Genomic DNA, 15,286 nt, shown 5'->3' with positions numbered 1-15,286 from the left:
GTCATCTTGATAAGGAGACATATTGATAAGGAGACATCTTGATAAGGAGTCATCTTGATAAGGAGACATCTTGATAAGGAGTATATTGATAAAGAGTTTATTGATAAGGAGACATATTGATAAGGAGCCATATTGATAAGGAGACATATTGATAAGGAGACATCTTGATAAGGAGACATATTCATACGGAGACATATTAATAAGGAGATATATTGTAAGGAATTATATTGATAAGGAGACTTTAATAAGGAGGCATATCGATAAGGAGACATATTGATAAGGAGTCATATTGATAAGGAGAGATATTATAAGGATATATATTGATAAGGAGACTTTAATAAGGAGGCATATCGATAAGGAGACATATTGATAAGTAGACATATCGATAAGGAGACATATTGATAAGGAGACATATTGATAAGGAGACATTGTGGGGAATGACCAATGGGTGGGTGTCCCTGTGGGTGCTGCTTTTTGTTTGACATCCATGCGCTTATTAACACCAAAGATAACAATTACATCATTAATAATACATTCTTTCAACACCAGCTATTCTCTCTTGGAATTTGAAAGGCCTAAACGGTCCTATTAAACATTGCAGCTGTCTTGATCTCCATGCAGGAAACCATATTGATATAGCAATGCTCCAAGAAACACACCTGCTCCAAAAGGACGCACATAGAGCAGAAAACTATTTATACAAACTGGCTGCCTTTTCATCAGCCCCAAACACAACTAAAGGTGTTCATCATAATGATACATAATAAACCCTAATTCACCATCTTGGGTAAAGGCAAAGACCAAGAAGTCAGAATAATATTCTTAAATGTATCCATAATGGAAAGAAAATGGCCTTCATTATTGTTTACGTCTCCAAATTCATATGATCCTAAGTTTTCTGATTATCAGAACAGTATATTGTTAGAATTAACTGAATTCTATCTGGTTATTTGGACAGATATGAATGCCATTTTGGACATGCGGGACAAATCTAGCAAGACCAACTGCAATCCACACACAACCATGGCTCTCCAGTATATACTCTCTGATTACAACCTCCTTGATGCCTGGCGAGCACATAATCCTTAAGCAAAAGAGTACACTTTCACCTCAAACAGGCATAAATCATTCTGACAAATGGATTTCATACTATTATCTAAACCTCTATTTTCGTTCATCAAGAGAAATATAACAAATGAGCTTGTCTGACCACCATGCTTACTACTGCCAACTCCAAATCTCCTAAAAGAGACACAAGATGGAGGTTCAACACTTCATTACTACAGAATCCTACATTCTGAGATCAATTTGAAATTGAACTATGACCCCCGGTTTCTATGGGATGCAATTAAAGTGTTTCTAAAAAATAATGCTACTGCATTTGCATCTGGGTTGAATAAATCACAATTATAGAAGATTTCAGATTTGTAAATGTTGTTAACTGTATTAGAGTGTTCTCAACAACCACTCTTTATAGACCAGGTAGCTATTACTCTTTCCAAAGTCAAGACACAACTTCGTTTATTGATCAGGCAGAGAGCAGAATTTGCCACCCATTGAGTTAGATTCAACCATTACTTTCATGGTAATCGTCCCAGTCATTTACTGGCCAACGTGCTACAAAGTAATGATCAATTAGCTGACACAGCAACTATTGAATCTGAAACAGGGGAATACTATCAGAACCCAAATTCAATCAAAGTTTCTCCCACTTCTTTAAAGAGTTGTACACCTCTTTGTAAATCCACACCAAGCCAGAATAAGTCCTTTCTAAGATAATTAAGAGAAAAAAGCCACCTCGCTGGGAGCCCAAGTCTCTCTTAATGAACTCAAAAGGGCATTGGATAGAATAAAGACAAATTGCCTGGATGGGACGTTATTCCTCCTGAGGTCTATTGAACATTTTGGAATCAATTAGGTCCACTATTGCATGAAATGACTAATACAGACGTTCACAAAGGTTCATTTGGGAGAGATGTGAATACAGCACTAATTTTGTTTTTATATCTAAAAAAAAAAGGTAAAGATACCACACAGTGTTCTCACTATTGCCCCCTATCTTTGATAAACACAGATATTTAAAAAAATGTTTTTAATGTTGTCGTCCTGTCTTCTGACTTACTTACCAAAATTGATGGACCAAAGCGGGATTGTTAAAAAGCGTCTATCCTCGGATAACCTCCGTCAACTATTACGGCTGTGTCCCAATCCAAAGGCCTGCTACTGCCTTCCTGGCACCAAAGGCACCTAACTTAGTAGTTAGCACATTTCCAGTAGGTAACTGCCAATTGGGACAGGATTCGAAGGCAGCAACAAGTGACAACGCATTCACATTCCACTGAGCGAGAGACGTTTGTTTACATTGTAGACGCCGTAGCAGTGTGAGCAACTAGTGCTAGCAATTCAGTGAATAACTATCCAAAATGGAAATATCTGACATGAATAACAAGTTAACAAGTAAAATAATCGATCTCCTCAGTGCCTGTTCATGAATGAAGTTGACACCGCCCAGAACAATTATCCTACGGTACAGTTCCTCCTCTCACATAATGCTTGGTCTGCTGCTCCATTGTTGAGGACAGACGTGCTTGCATGCACTATACGTACGCTATACGATTTTGGGGGAGATCCGTTTTTTGTTTTTTACAATCTGTTTAAGAAAGATGAATAGCCAGAATAGTGGTGTTTCACTGTGAAATGAATAATGCATTAGAGCTGCTAATGTATTTTTGAATGATTCATTCACACAACTATCACACCCTTGCATATTATGAAATCAAATCAAAACAAATTGTATTAGTCACAGGCGCTGAATACAACAGGTATTTCACCTTACGGTGAAATGCTTACTTACAAGCCCTTAACCAACAATGCAGATTAAAAAATACGAATAAGATATCAAGGTAAAGTAGTTAAAGAGCAGCAGTAAAATAACAATAGCGAGAAAATATACAGGGTGTTACGGTACAGAGTCAATGTGGAGACTATATACAGGGTGTTACGGTACAGAGTCAATGTGGAGACTATATACAGGGTGTTACGGTAGAGTCAATGTGGAGACTATATACAGGGTGTTACGGTACAGAGTCAATGTGGAGACTATATACAGGGTGTTACGGTACAGAGTCAATGTGGAGACTATATACAGGGTGTTACGGTACAGAGTCAATGTGGAGACTATATACAGGGTGTTACGGTACAGAGTCAATGTGGAGACTATATACAGGGTGTTACGGTACAGAGTCAATGTGGAGACTATATACAGGGTGTTACGGTACAGAGTCAATGGGTGGGGCCACAGGTTAGTCGAGGTAATTGAGGTAATATGTACATGTAGGTAGAGTTATTAAAGTGACTATGCATAGATAATAAACAGAGAGTAGGAGGGCGGGGGAGGGGGGTCTGGGTCTGGGTAGCCATCAGTAGTCTGGGTAGCCATTTGATTAGATGTTCAGGAGTCTTATGGCTTGGGGGTAGAAGCTGTTTAGAAGTCTCTTGGACTTAGACTTGGCGCTCCGGTACCGCTTGCCGTGCGGTAGCAGAGAGAACAGTCTATGACTAGGATAGCTGGAGTATTTGACAATTCTTGGGGCCTTACTCTGACACCGTCTGGTATAGAGGTCCTGGATGGCAGGAAGCTTGGCCCAAGTGATGTACCGTACTGGGCCGTATGCACTGCATTGTGGTCAGAGGCCGAGCAGTTGCCATACCAGACAATGGTACAACCAGTCAGGATGCTCTCGATGGTGCAGCTGTAGAACCTTTTGAGCTTATGAGGACCCATGTCAAATCTTTTCAGTCTCCTGAGCGGAATAGGCTTTGTCGTGCCCTCTTCACGACTGTCTTGGTGCGCTTGGACCATGTCAGTTTGTTGGTGAAGTGGACACCAAGGAACTTGAAGCTCTCAACCTGCTCCACAGCAGCCAGGTCGATGAGAATGGGGGCGTGCTCGGTCCTCTTTTTCCTGTAGTCCACAATCATCTCCTTAGTCTTGATCACGTTGAGGGAGAGGTTGTTGTGCCTGCACCACATGGCCAGGTCTCTGACCTCCTCCCTATAGGCTGTCTCGTCGTTGTAGGTGATCAGGCCTACCACTGTTGTGTCATCGGCAAACTTAATGATGGTGTTGAAGTCGTGCCTGGCAGTACAGTCATGAGTGAACAGGGAGTATCACCTTTCAATATTAGTTATCAACGAATACACAACTGAACATCAGTGTCATGGCTCACATCAACACCATTATCCCAGAAACCCTAGACCAACTCCAATTTGCATACCGCCCTAACAGATCCACAGATGATGCAATCTCTATTGCACTCCTCACTGTCCTTTGCCACCTGGACAAAATGAACACCTATGTGAGAAAGCTATTTATTGACTACAGCTCAGCGTTCAACACCATAATGCAATAACTTATATCTCTTATTCTTATCCGTATTTTTTAAAACTGCACTGTCGGTTAGGGGCTTGAAAGTAAGCATTTCACTGTAAGGTCTACACCTGTTGTATTTGGCGCAAGTGACTAACAACATTTGATTTGATTTGATGCAATCCAACTAGATAAGGCCTAGGCTACCTCATCTTAATGTAAGCTAAATGCATTGGATGCAAAACAAATACTGGCATGTGATAAAGGATAACATGTCCGATATAACTACATTACCAGTCAAAAGTTTGGACACACCTATTCATTCAAAGGTTTTTCTATATTTTACTCTTTTCTGCATTGTAGAATTATAGTGAAGACATAAAAAGTGTGAAATAACATACGGGATCTTGTAGTAACCACAAAAGTGCTAAACAAATCAACATTTATTTGAGATTTGAGATTCTTTAAAGTAGCCACTCTTTGCCTTGATGACAGCTTTGCACACTCTTGGCATTCTCTCAACCAGCTTCACCTGGAAGGCTTTTCTAACAGTCTTGAAGGACTTGTCACATATGCTGAGCACTTGTGGGTTGGTTTTCTTTCGCTCTGTGGTCCAACTCATCCCAAACCATCTCAATTGGGTTGAGGTCGGGTGATTGTGGAGGCCAGGTCATCTGATGCAGCACTCAATCACTCTCCTTCTTGGTAAAATAGCCATTACACAGCCTGGAGGTGTGTTGGGTCATTGTCCTGTTGAAAAACAAATGATAGTCCCACTAAGCGCAAACCAGATGGGATGGCGGATCGCAGCAGAATGCTGTGGTAGCCATGCTGGTAAAGTGTGCCTTGAATTCTAAATACATCACTGACAGTGTCACCAGTAAAGCACCACACACAATCACACCTCCTCCTCCATGTTTCACAGTGGGAACCACTGTGGGAGCAGAATTACAAGATGATGTTATGTTTATGCACCAAATAGTTGTTTAAGGAAATAGAGTAAGGTTATTAGGACTCTCTCTCTCCCTTTCTGAGTTAACTGAGAGCAGTCTTTTGAAGCTTGGGCAGGCAACTGATTAAGTGATGGCTTGGTGATAAGAAACTTTACAGCCACATTCTATTATATGATTAGTGGTGCATGTGACACATATGTCTCCGGTTTGACTGAGCCTGCATTCATAGATAAGATGTGGTGTGTGTGTGTGACTCGAGATAGAGAGAGCCTGAAGGAATAGAACATACATCTCATTGTTTGTTCTCATCCTTCCATCTGGGAAACTTAACCTGGAGGAGTAAAGTAACACCCCCCGTGCAGATAAACGACAGGATGAACCCAGGGTGGTTTATGGTGCCCCAATCTGCATGGGAGGGGTGGAGCCAGCCATGACTAAGCATTTTGAGGTATTCTATATAAAGACCCAGTATACTATGTATGATTCTAAGCACTCGGCAACACACACTTCAGAGTGTGGTGTCGACGGTTTCATTATTGCAATAATTAATCGATATTAAATAAATATGATTGTTTGAAGATATGACAAAGTCTCTCTCAGTACTGATATTTCCACGACACCACACATCCATACCAAAAATCTCAAATTTGGACTCATCAGACCAAAGATTGATTTACACCGGTCTAATGTCCATTGCTCGTGTTTCTTGGCCCAAACAATTCTCTTCTTCTTATTGGTGTCCTTTAGTAGTGGTTTCTTTGCAGCAATTTGACAATGAAGGCCCGATTCACACAGTCTCCTCTGAACAGTTGATGTTGAGATGTGTCTGTTACTTGAACTCTGAGAAACATTTATTTGGGCTGCAATTTCTGAGGCTGGTAACTAATGAACTTATCTTCTGCAGCAGAGGTAACTCTGGGTCTTCCTTTCCTGTGGCGGTCCTCATGAGCGCCAGTTTCATCATAACTGCTGATGTTTTTTGCGACTGCACTTGAAGAAACATTCAAAGTTCTTGGAATTTTCCGGATTGCCTGACCTTCATGTCTTAAAGTAACGATGGCCTGTCGTTTCTCTTTGCTTATTTGAGCTGTTCTTCCCATAATATGAACTTGGTCTTTTACCTAATAGGGATAACTTCTGTATACCAACCATACCTTGTCACAGCACAACTGATTGCCTCAACTGCATTAAGAAGGAAAGAATTTCCACAAATTAACTTTTAACAAGGCACACCTGTTAATGGGAAATGCATTACAGGTGACTAACTCATGAAGCTGGTTGAGAGAATGCCAAGAGTGTGCAAAGCTGTCATCAAGGCAAAGGGTAGCTTGTTTAACACTTTTTTGATGAGTTTAACACTTTTTTGGTTACTACCTGATTCCATATGTGTTATTTCATAAGTTTGATGTCTTCACTATTATACTACAAGGTAGAAAATAGTCAAATTAAGAAAATCCCTGGAATGAGTATGTGTGTCCAAACTTTTGACTGGTACTGTATATAAATGCATATCAAACAGGAATTTACTGTATATTCAATAAAATAAATAGAGCATTGTAATATTATTGATTCCTTTCTCTCTCCGTGTAGGGGATTGGTGCTGTAACGGCTGTCAATGTCGTTCTCCTCCTCAGACGAGGAGGATCGGACCAAGATGCGGAGTAGGAGGTATTCATGATTTTAATGGCAAACCAACAAACACTACAAATAAACAAAACAACGAACGTGACTAACCTGCAACAGTCCTGTGTGGCCCAAACGCTAACACAGGAAACAAACACCCACAAAACACAGGTGAAACCCAGGCTGCCTAAGTATGACTCTCAATCAGAGACAAACAATACACACCTGTCTCTAATTGAGAATCATACCAGGCCGAACACAAAACCCAACATAGAAATAGAAAACATAGACTGCCCACCCAACACTCACGCCCTGACCAATAAATACATATAAAACAAGAGAAAACAGGTCAGGAACGTGACAGGTGCTAATGAACAGATGAACTGCTGTCACCAGATAGATGCCCAAGCCTCAAAACCAGAAACACGGGGAGACGTCAACACTTGTCATTTTTAATAAATGTTCAATTTTTTATTGGTTTTCCTGTATCTGTACATGAGCCCTTAAAACACAGTCCATTGTACAAAATAGTTAATTCCCAAGTGAGGGACATGACACAGAGATGAACCTCCAGCATTCATAAGCCTTGTTAAGTACATGAGGGCAAATGTAGTCATGACAGCTACATGTTTTTTTATACATAGGACAGGAGTTTACAGGTTTTTGTTCCAGCCCTTCACTAACACCTCATTTAACTAAATGTGGTCTAAATTGAAGACTTGCACGCAGTGCATACCGCTGGGACAAAACAAATCACATCTGTATTTTAGAATTGAGCTTAATAAATAAAAATGTCCTGACATATCTGCATCATAAACAATAATATGGGTGAATCTATTTATATTTAACATTCATTAAGATGTTGCACACTCCTTAATAAAATCCTGAGATATGGTGATTATCTTGGTGGCTGGGAGGTTCCCAACAAGTTCAATAGATCTGCAGGGTGTCAGGGTGAGATGTCCTTCAACCTGGAACAAGCAGAGACAATGGGGGAGAAAGTAACCTCACTGCTCAAATTTCAGTACTGGTTCATGTTGTTGAAGCCACAACTACCTTTATTAATGTGCAATCTAATTGTTAACAGTTTTGCATATTTTTAGGCTTGGTCCGTTGTTAACAGTAAGAGTAGTATAACAGCCACTAATTTTAACTAGTACCACCAAACCCAATCGTACAACACAATAGGGGAAGGGAAAGTGACAAGAAAAAGTTAGCTAACAGACATCAACAGAATGCACAAATAACTTGGCTGGCTGGCAAGCCTAGATTGAACTGAACACAGCTTGCTGCATTTCCAAAAATGTTCATCAGATGTTGTTAACATTTTAAACATGTTTTACCTAGAATTAGGCATGACTGTTTTCTCCTGCCAAGGCAATGCAATGCGGCGAAACACAAGCTAGCAAGTTTAGCTTGTTGGCAAGTTTAAAAACTTCAGAATTTAAACATTGCTAAATCTACGATTAGGCCTAGTTAGCTCATTAGTTCATCTCTAAACAGCTGTTAAGTAGATCGCCTTTCTAACGATAGCTAGCTATCGCGTCCGACTTGGCAACAGGCTGATAAACAACAGTTACTCAACATTTAGAATTCATATGAAAGTAATATGTTGAACATTTGAACATAATTTGTTTAACAAATTAATGTTATACTCACAGTTATTGCTTATTCTTCTGGATAGCCTCTCCAGGGAAGGATACATTGGATGCTGCCTTCAAAACCACCCGAATGAAGGCGCGTTAGAAGGCACGATTTTAAGGTACCTTGGGCTTTAGACATGCCAATTTTGACATCCTGCCTAGAAATGGTGCCTCAAAAGGCAGCATCCTTGTCGATTGGGATATAGTCTACATAGCTTAGATGCTTCATCAGAAACATCAGTTCCTTGGGCTGTATTTTCTCTCGATTCAGAAAAATAGTTTGATAGAAAATAATGGTCATATCTCTGGTCTGTCTTGGAACATATGGGAATTGGCTTCAATTTCATTCATATGATTAAAATGCTGTATGCCAATCCCTCAGCCAAAATTATAACAGGTAATATCTGCTCTGCTCCGTTCAGAATCACTAGAAGCAGCAGACAAGGTGATCCAACTTCGCCTTTGCTATTCTTATTAGCCATGGAACCCCTGGCCCAGGCAATTCATCAGTCGAAAAGAAATAACACCAATTTCTCTCAAATCACTTTATCTCATTTTACGCAGATTACATTTTACTACAGTATATCTAGACAATGTATCTCAATCGATCCCTAACGCATTGAAGATCATACATCAATTCAGCTTAACCTCGAGTTATAAAATGAATCTAACCAAATGAGCTCTACTGCCTCTCGAGTCCTCGATGGGGGACTCCATCTCTACTTATGGAATCCCAACAATTTTAAATATTTGGGTGTAGATATATTTCCTTCCTTAGATAAAACCATTGGTGTCTCCTACTGTCCTGGAAGAGATGGATCTTCACTGATATATCCCTTAAGCAATGCAAACTACGCTTTAGTGCTGTTATTGCTCACACAATCTCTATTTGGCACAAAATTGAAAAACAATGTAACTGGGAATGAAGATGGCATGCCCATACTCCAATATTTCACAATAATGCCTTGAGACTTGGAAGGTGGCCTTTTGCATCCCCCCAATGGACCAAATGTGGAATCTGCACCCATGCCGATATCATGGACAGTAATGGTTTGAGAATATTCCAAGTTCTGTAAGATACAGACACATTACCAAACAACTCCTTTTTTTTCTATATTTACAACTTAGGTCAGCTATGCTGGCCTCTGGAGTCCCTTGGGGAACTCAACTACTGAACCATCCAATGATAGGGTTTATAAATAAATTATCTGGACTCCCGAAAGGACTGATCTATATAACACAATATATATATACAAAAGTATGTGGACACCCCTTCAAATTAGTGGATTTGTCTATTTCAGCCAGACCCATTGTGGATATGTGTATAAAATCTAGCACACAGCCATGCAATCTCCATAGACAAATATTGACAGTAGAATGGCCTTACTGAAGACCTCAGTGACTTTCAACGTGGCACCGTCATAGGACACCACCTTTCCGACAAGTCAGTTAGTCAAATTTATGAGATCTGCCCCGGTCAACTGCAAGTGCTGTTATAAGTCGAAACATCTAGGAGCAACAACGGCTCAGCCGCGAAGTGGTAGGCCACACAAGCTCACAGTACGGAACGCCGAGAGCTGAAGCGCGTAGCGAGTAAAAATTGTCTTGTCCAGAAGCGTGTGTTGGTTTGTGTTTGTGTGTTTGTGTGTGAGTGAAAACTCATCTGTCTCTCTTATCAGCAGGAGGTTCATGCAGGCAGGCTGATACTAACCAATGGACAGCACAGTTAAACAGTAGTAGGGTAAGTGGAAATAGGTACTTACTGTATAGTATAGTATAGTATAGTAGAGTAGAGTAGAGTAGAGTAGAGTAGAGTATAGTGGGGCGGCAGGCAGTATAGTGGTCAGAGCATTGGGCCAGTAACCGAAAGGTAAAAATCTGTCGTTCTGTACCTGAACAAGGCAACTAACCCACTGTTCCCCGGTAGGCCGTCATTGTAAATAAGAATTTGTTCTTAACTGACTTGCCTAGTTAAATAAAGGTTAAATAATTTACAAAAATAAAGATATATATATATATATATAGTATGGCACGATATGGTATGGCATGATACGGTATGGTATGGTATAGCATGATATGGTATAGTATGGTATAGTACGGTATAGTACGGTATGGTAGAGTACGGTATGGTATAGTATAGTATGATATGATATAGTACTGTATAGTATGGTATAGTATAGTAGGGTATGGTATAGTACTGTATAGTATGGTATAGTATAGTATGATATAGTATGGTATGATATGGTCTGGTATAGTATGGTATAGTATGGTATGACATAGTAGGATATGGCATGGTATGGTGTGGTATAGTATGATATAGTATGGTATGGCACAGTATGGTGTAGTATAGCATGGTATGTATAGTATAGTATGATATGACATAGTAGGATATGGCATGGTATGGTGTGGTATAGCATGATATGGTCTAGTAAAGAATGGTATAGTATAGTATTGCACTGTATGGTATAGTTTGGCATGGTATAGTGTAGTATGATATGGTATGGTATAGTATGGTATAGTATGGTATGGTATAGCATGATATGGTTTAGTTTTAGTATAGTATTGTACTGTCCGGTATGGTATGGTATAGTACGGTATCGTATGGTATGGTATAGTATTGTATGGCATAGTATGCTATACACAGCTGCCATCTAGTGGCCAAAATCTAAATTGCACCTGGGCTGGAATAATACATTATGGCCATTCTCTTGCCATTCTCCAAAGACGATGGTACAAAAAAAAAAATGCATGTTTTTTTCTTTGTATTATCTTTTACCAGATCTAATGTGTTATATTCTCCTACATTCACTTCACATTTCTACGAACTTCAAAGTATTTCCTTTCAAATGTTATAAAGAATATGCATATCCTTGCCTCAGGTCCTGAGCAGCTACATTTGGGTATGTCATTTTAGGCGAAAATAGAAAATTTGTATGTGGAGGCGTCACCGTCACCACCTTAATTATGTTTATTTTTATTTTTTATTGTCTAATAAATTCAATCAGTCAATCTGTTTAGCCTGCTAGCCCTGAGAACTGCAAGCCTTTCCAGTCATACAACATTCTCTGAGTCATCAATAAAGACCACAGAGCTTTAACACCAGAACTGCTAAAGAGGTCATTATGGACAGCCGATGAATTTAAAACAATTATTACTCTGCCATTTTTAAAGTCATGCCCCCCCTCAGTCCTTGACCTTTCTTAAATAAGTCTATGTAACACACTGTCAGTGATAGAATCTTAACATCATAACAGAACTGAAGTTATAACCAGTTTTAGGAGGGCATGTCATTTTTTGGTTTTCCCCCGTTGCTCCTCCTTCTTCCGACAGTAGGACCTGCTCCTCCATTCCTTCTCCCAACAGTAGGACCTGATCCACTACTTTATCCCAACAGCAGGACCTGCTCCACTCCTTCTCCCGACAGTAGGAGCTGCTCCACTCCTTCTCCCGACAGTAGGACCTGCTCCACTCCTTCTCCCGACAGTAGGACCTGCTCCACTCCTTCTCCTGACAGTAGGACCTGCTCCACTCCTTCTCCCGACAGTAGGACCTGTGCCACTCCTTCTCCCAACAGTAGGACCTGATCCACTACTTCTCCTGACAGCAGGACCTGCTCCACTCCTTCTCCCGACAGTATGACCTGCTCCACTCCTTCTCCCGACAATAGGGCCTGCTCCACTCCTCCTCCCGACAGTAGGACCTGCTCCACACCTCCTCCCAACAGTATGACCTGCTCCACTCCTCCTCCCGACAGTAGGACCTGCTCCACTCCTTCTCCCGACAGCAGGACCTGCTCCACTCCTTCTCCCGACAGTAGGACCTGCTCCACTCCTTCTCCCGACAGCAGGACCTGCTCCACTCCTTCTCCCGACAATAGGACCTGCTCCACACCTTCTCCCAACAGTATGACCTGCTCCACTCCTCCTCCCGACAGTAGGAGCTGCTCCACTTCTTCTCCCGACAGTAGGACCTGCTCCACTCCTTCTCCCGACAGTTGGGCCAGCTTCACTCCTTCTCCCGACAATAGGGCCTGCTCCACTCCTTCTCCCGACAGTAGGACCTGCTCCACTCCTTCTCCCGACCGTTGGGCCAGCTTCACTCCTTTTCCCGACAATAGGGCCTGCTCCACTCCTTCTCCCGACAGTAAGGCCAGCTCCACTCCTTCTCCCGACAATAGGGCCTGCTCCACTCCTTCTCCCGACAGTAGGACCTGCTCCACTCCTTCTCCCGACAGTTGGGCCAGCTTCACTCCTTCTCCCGACAATAGGGCCTGCTCCACTCCTTCTCCCGACAGTAGGGCCTGCTCCACTCCTTCTCCCGACAATAGGGCCTGCTCCACTCCTTCTCCCAACAGTAGGACCTAATCCACTTTGTCTCCCAAAAGTAGGACCTGGAGACCCATGGGGCGGCTCACAATTGGCCCAGCGTTGTCCGGGTTAGGGGAGGGTTTGGCCGGCCGGGATTTCCATGTTTCATCGTGCTCTAGCAACTCCTTGTGGCGGGCCAGGGGCCTGCAAGCTGACCTCGGTCGTCAGTTAGACGGTGTTTCTTCCAACACATTGGTGCGGCTGGCTTCTGGGTTAAGCAAGCGGTGTGTCAAGAAGCATTGCGGCTTGTCAGGGTCGTGTTTCGGCGACGCATGGCCTTCGACCTTCACCTCTACCGAGTCCGTAGGGGAGTTGCAGCGATGGGACAAGACTGTAACTACTGTTGGATTCGACATTTTGAACATCGAGATATTAAAGACATGATAGATCAGACGCTTAGTATAGTAAAAGAGACTGGGTCTCTGTAGAAAGACAAATAGCTGTGGAATGTGTTGGAATGTGTTGGAATGTGTTGAGGGATGGGAGCAGAGCACCATGTTGATACAGGAAAGACTGATTGACATCTGTGGATTAGATGAAGGAGCGGTTTAGGTCAGGAGGTGTAGACAGATTCTCATAAGGGAGTATTAAAGGTTTGGTATCCTGTTACCCTCTTTACTCTCTTCCTGTAAGACCATAAAATGTAGGGATTGGAGAGAAGGAGGAGTGTCTTAAGTGGGATATAAATATCTGGATGGGACAAATGTTGGGTTGTCTGAATTACAGCTGTACAGAACCTTTGGGAAGATTTAAACTTGGTTAAAGCTACTCTAGTGTCTGTGGGTTATTTACTCTGAAATATAAGAACCTAACAGATGGCAAGCTAGCCAGGAGTTCACCACGATTTGTAGTCAAACCAAAGAGTCCAGATGAGTGGAGCAGAGCTGGCAACAGACAAGGTAGGCTAGTTCCTATATCTGTTTGTACTGCCCGGGGTGTAGTGGGTGAGAAGTCAGGCACAGGAAGCAGAGAGTTCAGGGTAGTGCTAACTTTTAATGCACCACAACGGTGAACATACGCCAACCAAAACAAATGCCCCAAACACGGGGGACTAAAACAGTCCAGCAAAAAACCCAAACACATGGGAAAACCGTGACACACAGACGTGTACACATGTACATCGAACAATCCCGGTAAATAAAGCCCAACCAATCAGCCTAAAACAAACACAGGTGAAACCAATAAACAGAAAAGGGGAAAAGGGATCAGTGGCAGCTAGTAGGCCGGTGACGACGACCGCCGAGCGCCACCCGAACAGGAAGGGGAGCTACCTTCGGTAGGAGTCGTGACACTGTTTCCACTCATTTTGACATCTTGGGGAGATGAGAATCGTTGGCTGAACTAATTATGGGATACGGACCTGGAGAGCCAAAGTTTAATTTTATCGGCCCATTGTGTAACGACCGGTCGTAGCTTTCTAGTAAATGGTAAGGCCCGAAAGGTAAACTCATACAGGCTGGTACCTGTAGGGTAAGTCCTAGGGGGTAACTCCCTAGTAGGTTGGTTCCTGCTAGTACTATAAAGTCAATAGTAAATCACAGAGGGGTAATACCTGTGATTACTATTAATGAAGGGTAGGTTCCTTTTAAGAATATGTCCCAAGTGGATGTTTTCCTCTGCGAGATCCAGATAAAATATAAGAGCCAGGCTAATATACATGAAGGGTAGGTTCCCTGAAGGATAGATCCCTAGTGGTGGTATATCTCTGCGAGATCTGTAAATAGAACAAAAGTCCCAGTTGCAGTGAGTTTTTTTTGTTTAAGACGAGAGTTCTAGAAAATAGTGAGTTAAAAAACAAAAATAAAAAATAGGATATTCGAACACTGTTTAGTAGCAGTAGTGTAGTAGCAGTATCAATATGGAGAGAGGTTGGTTGATGTCCTATGGGGAGAGGGCGTGGTGAGAGATGATGTGGATGATCAATAATAGTGATATTTGAGGAAGTACTGGAATAGGACATGAAGTCCTGTCCGTATTCTCCAGTAATAGGTTGGCAGATGTTTATGGTATCGGTTCTAATACAAGGTATTAAGTGCCGTGACCAATTAATTATTATCCGGGGAAGTGTGTAGTGCTATCTTAGAAAATAGTTAATAGAAGGTGTGTATAATAGACGGGAGTTAAGGAATCTAAGATACCCTGGACACCGTCGGGAGTGTTTAGGGAATAATAACTATTGATATGGCGACAAACGGACCTGTTTCTCCCTGTAATATAGAGATAGCGGAATTTAATAAAGCCATGGAGGCGATAAAAGAAGCACACGAGCATTCTACCAATTCACCTGGAATATGGGAACATTTTAGCAAATTAGATAAAATTGGACAACAT

At 41.8% G+C, this 15,286-nt stretch overlaps 1 protein-coding gene across 4 annotated transcripts in view; it reads right to left on the bottom strand.

The window, feature by feature from the left end:
- LOC139531520 (semaphorin-5A-like) overlaps positions 1 to 15,286 on the bottom strand; it is a 360,002-nt gene that overhangs the window by 161,013 nt on the left and 183,703 nt on the right. The window lies entirely within an intron of this gene.

Source organism: Salvelinus alpinus, chromosome 10 (assembly GCF_045679555.1).
Source record: "Salvelinus alpinus chromosome 10, SLU_Salpinus.1, whole genome shotgun sequence".
Taxonomy (NCBI): Eukaryota; Metazoa; Chordata; class Actinopteri; order Salmoniformes; family Salmonidae; genus Salvelinus; species Salvelinus alpinus.
The sequence above is the reverse complement of the archived record's forward strand: the minus strand, read 5'-3'. Positions and strand labels throughout refer to the sequence as shown.